Source organism: Lolium perenne, chromosome 1 (assembly GCF_019359855.2).
Source record: "Lolium perenne isolate Kyuss_39 chromosome 1, Kyuss_2.0, whole genome shotgun sequence".
Taxonomy (NCBI): domain Eukaryota; kingdom Viridiplantae; phylum Streptophyta; class Magnoliopsida; order Poales; family Poaceae; genus Lolium; species Lolium perenne.
The window spans coordinates 40,244,919-40,250,918 of record NC_067244.2 but is presented as its reverse complement, the minus strand read 5'-3'; positions in this window follow the sequence as shown (position 1 = coordinate 40,250,918).

The window sequence follows — 6,000 nt, the reverse complement described above, 5'->3', positions numbered from 1 at the left end:
CAATGTACTCTGGACGGGACAAGTACCGCAACCCCTCTCCTCCGCCTAATGGTTACCCGCGTCCCCCTCGCCGCCGCAGTCCAGCCGGAAACACCAGGCCCCAGGGGCATGGTGGAATTGTTATCCGCGACAACGTGCTGCCCTCAAGAAACAGAAACAGGGAGCGCACGCCGGAACCTCGCCGGAACCTCGCCGGAACCAGAACAACGATCATGCGCCCGAGCCTAGGAGGAGTCAGAATGAGGAGCGCGACCCGGAGCCTCGCCGGAGCCGGAACGGCCAGGGCAGCCAACGCCATGACGAAGGCAGCCGCAGGAGCCGGAGCCAGCACCGGGAAGGCCGCGGAGAATCTGAAGGCGGAAGCAAGAAGTCAGATCGACCCCCTCGCAGGTCTCCCTCACCACCACCTAGCGGTGGCGGCGGAGGTGGAGGCGGAGGCGGCGGCCGGAGATCTCGCTCTCGTTCACAGTCTCCTTGCCACGGTTCGCGCGACGCGCGGGAACGCCTCAACGAATACAGAACTGACTACATCGATCCGAAGTGTTTTGGCAGGATGATTCGAGAGGAACCAAAGCCAAGGATGAACCTCAAACTACCTGGAAACCTGAAGCATTATGATGGCACCGAAAGGCCGGATACCTGGATTGAGTATTACTATAATGCAGTTCCCTTTGCCGGAGGAACCCCTAATATCGCCTGCCGCATGCTCCAGTTATACCTTGTAGGTCCGGCCCGGATCTGGCTCAGCGACCTCGAGAAGAACTCCATCTTTTGATGGTTTGACCTGAAGACCGCTTTCGAGAAACACTTCAGAGGCACCTACAAAAGACCCGCCACGGCAAGCGACTTACAAGCTTGTATCCAGAAGAAGGGAGAATCCTCAAGACACTTCCTCACACGATGGTTGGCATGCAGGAACGAGTGTGAAAACGTTGACCACACCACTACCATGTACGCCTTCATTGGAGGACTGCAGAGAGGAGGATTGCTGAGGCATAAGCTCACTTGTTTGGCTAATGCAAATAAACTGACTTTGGATGAAATGATCTCCATTGCCAGTGACCATACTGCCGCCGATGATGACGCAGGCGGTGATCTTGCAGCTACAGCAATCCCCCTACACCAACAAAAGAAGAACCGTGATAACGGCAGCAGCAGCAGCCATAAACGCAAGAACCCTGATGACCAGAAGAGTGGCGGATCCGAGATGGTCGCCATGGCGTTTCAACACGGAGGTTCAGGAGGCGGAAGAGGACGCGGCCGTGGAGGCGGAGCCGGCAGGGGTCAGCAGCATGGCACTGAGGTCACAGCTGGCGGATCCCGCGCCCCGCAAACCTACGAGGAGTACAGAGACATGCCCTGCCTGGCCCACCTGGATCCGGTTACAGGGAAGTCCACTCACACAAACCGCAACTGCAAGTGGGTCAATGATCTAAAGAGCGACCCGGAGGCAGGATACAAGCGAGCCCGGAAGCACCGCCCACGCGGCAAAGGAGGCAAGGGCAAGAACAAAGACAAGGAGGAGGACAGTTCCGAGGCGATGGATGAAGATGATAACTCGCCGGATCCCAAGGCAGGGTCCGCAGGGAGATCCAACCCATTCGAGAAAAAGAGCGTGGGGGCTTACCACACTTTCCTCGGAACCCCAACAGTCCGCGCTACCAAGTCAGCTACCCGGATCCTGAACGCCACAGTTCCGGCTGTGCCGCGAGATGTCGTGGTCGGAAGTCCCGTGCACATTTGACAGGAAGGATCACCCTGCCATTGTGCCAAAAGAATGCTACGCCTTGGTTGTAAGTCCCCGCATAGACGGGTATGACTTCTCCAAGTGCCTCATGGATGGTGGAGCCAGCTTGAACATCATGTACCTGGAGACTCTAGAGCGGATGAACCTCACCAAGGAACAGCTCAAGCACAGCAACACTGAGTTTCATGGCGTAGTTCCGGGTAAGAAGGCAAATTCCCTCGGCAGCATCACACTTCCCGTGGCCTTCGGCGATGTTCACAATTTCCACGAAGAGAAGATCACGTTCGAAGTTGTGCCCTTCAAGAGCTCCTACCACGTCATTTTCGGCAGACCCACCTACCACAAGTTCCACGCGAGAGCGTGCTACATCTACAACAAGCTCAAGATTCCGGGTCCTAAGGGTATGATTACCGTATCCGGAGACTACAAAAAGGCTCATGAGTGCGAGTTGGGCGAAGCCGCCTTCGCAGAGTCTGTGATATCTGGAGAAGAGCTGAAAGGCTACAGAGCCGCGGTGGATCTGGCTGAAATGCAGACCACCAAGAAGCAGATCTCCGAACAGAAAAACTCCTTCAAGGCCGCGATAGAGACCAAGAAAGTCAACTTCAAGGAAGGCGACGATTCCAAGCAAGTCTCAGTCGGAGCCAACATGGACCCCAAATAGGAAGACGCGCTCGTCGAGTTCCTCCGCGCTAACATGGATATCTTCGCATGGCAACCTTCTGACATGTCCGGAGTACCTAGGGAACTCGCCGAGCACTACCTCAACATAAATCCGGGGGCTAAACCGGTGAAGCAAGCTATGCGACGCTTTGGAGATAAGAAGCGCCGCGCCATAGGAATGGAACTAGCTAAGTTACTAGAGGCAGGTTTTGTAATAGAAGTTATCCATACTGATTGGGTCGCAAATCCAGTCCTTGTACCCAAAAAGAACACTGAAATACTAAGAATGTGCATCGATTACTCTGGCGTGAACAAGCATTGCCCGAAGGATCCGTTCCCCTTGCCGTGTATTGACCAAGTCATTGATTCGACGGCGGGGGCGGAACTTCTGTGTTTTCTTGATGCATACTCCGGGTATCATCAGATCCTGATGAAGGAGTCTGACCAAAAGGCGACCTCATTCATCACCCCATTTGGCACTTACTGCTATGTTACTATGCCCTTTGGCTTGAAAAACGCAGGTGCCACCTACCAACGTACGATGCAGCGGTGCTTGAAGGACCAGATCGGCCGGAACGTACACGCCTACGTCGACGACATCGCGGTCATGACTCGGAAAGGATCCGACTTGATCAACGATCTCACAGAAACCTTTGAGAATCTCCGTCGGTACAAGATGATGTTGAATCCGCTGAAGTGCATCTTTGGCGTACCAGCTGGAAAACTCCTTGGCTTCATTGTCTCTAACAGGGGCATTGAAGTGAACCCGGAAAAAATAAAGGCAATTTTGTGCATAAAAAGGCCAACTTGTCTCAAAGATGTGCAACGGCTCACTGGTTGTATCGCAGCAATCAGCAGGTTTGTTAGCCGTATTGGCGAGAAGGCACTTCCCCTGTACAAGCTATACAGTTTCCGGTGTCAGATTTTGAAAACTTTAGTGAATATGAATGGTGACTTGGTGACTTGTTGAGTTACAACCAATGTTGTGGGAATGACACTAATGTTCCCACTTGAGCTAGTTAGTACATGATCAAATACTTGTGAACTAAAAATGTGGCTTATGCAAACTAAACTAGAGCTTAGCACCTTTACTCAAATGGTTAGCACTTACTTTAGTGTTAGTTTGCAAGTACTTAAATTACTTACGGCTTTGTCCCTGGCTATTCAAATGGCCAGAGTATGAAGATGAACAGAACTATCACGAAGATGATCAGCAGGACGCCTACGACAACTAGGAGTTTTCTGACGTCAAGCGTTGGCCTGTGGACTAGAGAGTCCCGTTATATTTACGCTTCCGCTATGAATGAACTTGTGTTTGTTTGTTGATCGATAGATCAACTATTTGTGTAATATGGATCATGTGATTCAATGTTGTAAGACAATATGGTTTGTAATAAATGATGACTGTGATATTCGACTATTATGCCTCGCAACAACATTATCCTGGGATTGCGATGAATGACATAATAGGCATCTGGACTTAAAAATCCGGGTGTTGACAATGAAGGAGGAATAGACTACTTTAATAACATCACTAGAGTAGCACATAGATTAATAGTGATACAAAGCTCATCATATGGATCTCAATTATGCAAGGAAATTCATGAGATCATTGTATTGGGGTACATGAGAGAGAGAGATTAACCACATAGCTACCGGTAGAGCCCTCAGCCTCGAGGGAGAACTACTCCCTCCTCATCATAGGAGACAGCAGCGGCGATGAAGATGACGGTGATGTCGATGGAGATGCCTTCCGGGGGCACTTCCCCGTCCCGGCGGCGTGCCGGAACAGAGACTTCTGTCCCCCGAATCTTGGCTTCGCGATGGCGGCGGCTGCGTAACTTTTCTCGTCCTGTGGCTTATTCTTCTAGGGTTTTCGCGACGGAGTCCTTAAGTAGGCGGAAGGGCAGCCTCGGAGGGGCCCTGGTGGGGCCACACAATAGGGGGGCGCGCCCCACCCCTTGGCCGCGCCGCCCTGGCGTGTGGGGGCCCTGGCTCCCCTCTGGTCTCTCTCCGGTGTTCTGGAAGCTTCGTGGAAAAATAAGATACTGGGCGTTGATTTCGTCCAATTCCGAGAATATTTCCTTACTAGGATTTCTGAAACCAAAAATAGCAGAAAACAAGAACTGGTACTTCGGCATCTCGTCAATAGGTTAGTGCCGGAAAATGCATAATAATGACATATAATGTGTATAAAACATGTGAGTATCATCATAAAAGTAGCATGGAACATAAGAAATTATAGATACGTTTGAGACGTATCAGAGTCTTATAGCCTCTATTAGATAGAGCTTGTCCTCAGCTTCTCAAAAAGCCCAAGTTTGCTAAAATCAGATTTCAAGTTATCATCGTTTTCATATTCTTTCTGAAAAACAGGCGTACAAACCGTCGGGTTCACCTCCAGAATAAGCTGGGGCGCCGAAAATTTCCGAATATGCCGAAAGTCTATACTGAGCGCTGTTTTGGTGGCCTGCTAGAAATTCCGGCATGGAAACCGGCACGCCAGTTTGCAGATTTCGGCAGGGAATCCGACGTGTCAGTTTCCTCACCAGTTTCACTAGTCGATTCGAGCGCTGCCGGAATTTTCACTAGTCTTGACTAGAACTGGACTGCTCGTTCTCCCCGAACGGTCATATTTTGAGGGGTTATAAAACGGGATTCCCCCCAACATTTTCTTAGGGTTCTTGAGCACGATTTTGACCATCATTGTTAAACCTCTTGAGCTTGCTTCCTTTCACTTCCCTCCTATGATTAACGCATCCTTTTGAGGGCTTTGAAAGAGGATATCTAGATCTATCCACTAATCCATTCTTCCTCTAAGTGAGGTGAACCCTTGGGATCTTGATCTTGGAGTCATTGGTTGACCTACACCATTGTTCTTCCTCTCTAATTCCTCCCTAGCACTTGTTGCTTTGGTGCGATTTGAGTGTGAAGGATTTGAACATATTTGGTGTTCTTGCTTTGCATCCTTGCATAAGTGTTGAGCTCTATATTATGATTAGTTCGAGTGAGAGATCGTGAGCTTGTTACTCTTGGAGAATAACCTCCTAGTTGGCTTGGATAAGAAGGTGAGCTTTCTTGGCGTTCAAGATACCTTCATGGTAGTCCACATCTCTCCAACGTGGCGTACCTCACTTCATGTGAGGGAGGACGGGAATACATCTTTGTCTCTGCATGTCTTGGTTATCTCTATATTGGAGTTTACTTTCCTTGTGATAGCCATCGAGTTTGAAGTACTTATATCTTGTTATCACTTGTGTTACTTATATCTTGTGCTTATATTGCTTAGCTTGAGTTGATATTGTTTCACTTAGTTGAACCTAGCTTATTTAGGTTTTGTGCTTATAAAATAAATGTTAATTTAATTTCGCATTCTTACAAGCCAAATCCGCAATAGTTTTTTTAAATGCATATTCACCCTCCTCTAGGCGACATTCGTCCTTTCACCATGGGCATGCGAAAAAATGACGTACTCCCGGGCGCGTCCGCTGCCACCGCCACGCCGCTTTGAGGGCATCTCCAGCGGCCCAACGCAAACTGACGTAAAGTGACTGTTTGCGTCAGGTTGGACAAAAATAGGGGAAAAACCA